At 41.4% G+C, this 512-nt stretch overlaps 1 non-coding gene across 1 annotated transcript; it reads left to right on the forward strand.

Moving 5' to 3' along the window:
* The first annotated feature begins 200 nt into the window (after positions 1-200).
* Positions 201-308, forward strand: LOC148564738 (small nucleolar RNA R71). Its single transcript, XR_015884192.1, has one exon. It is a non-coding gene; the product is annotated as a small nucleolar RNA R71 (small nucleolar RNA).
* Positions 309-512: the final 204 nt, after the last annotated feature.

Below are 512 nucleotides of genomic sequence, written 5' to 3' on the forward strand. Positions count from 1 at the left end.
TTCTTCATAGGCGTCCCATTACTCACAGGATTCCTTTCAGAAGTGTACATGAACTGGTTATTAGCAACCATGTCAATGAGTTCTTGAGCTTCTGCAGGCGTTTTCTTTAGGTGAATGGATCCACCTGCAGAAGTGTCCAGTGACATCTTTGATAGCTCAGATAAACTATCATAGAATATATCCAGGATGGTCCATTCTGAAAGCATGTCAGAAGGACACTTTTTGGTCAACTGTTTGTATCTTTCCCAAGCTTCATAGAGGGATTCACCTTCTTTCTGTCTGAAGGTTTGAACATCAGCTCTAAGCTTGCTCAGCTTTTGAGGAGGAAAGTACTTGGCTAAGAAAGCCGTGACCAGCTTATCCCAAGAGTTCAGGCTGTCTTTAGGTTGAGAATCCAACCATAATCTAGCTCTGTCTCTTACAGCAAAAGGGAAAAGCATGAGCCTGTAGACTTCAGGATCTATTCCATTAGTCTTAACAGTATCACATATCTGCAAGAATTCAGTTAAGAA

Source organism: Arachis ipaensis, chromosome B5 (genome assembly GCF_059453495.1).
Source record: "Arachis ipaensis isolate K30076 ecotype BB chromosome B5, ASM5945349v1, whole genome shotgun sequence".
In the NCBI taxonomy this organism is placed as follows: domain Eukaryota; kingdom Viridiplantae; phylum Streptophyta; class Magnoliopsida; order Fabales; family Fabaceae; genus Arachis; species Arachis ipaensis.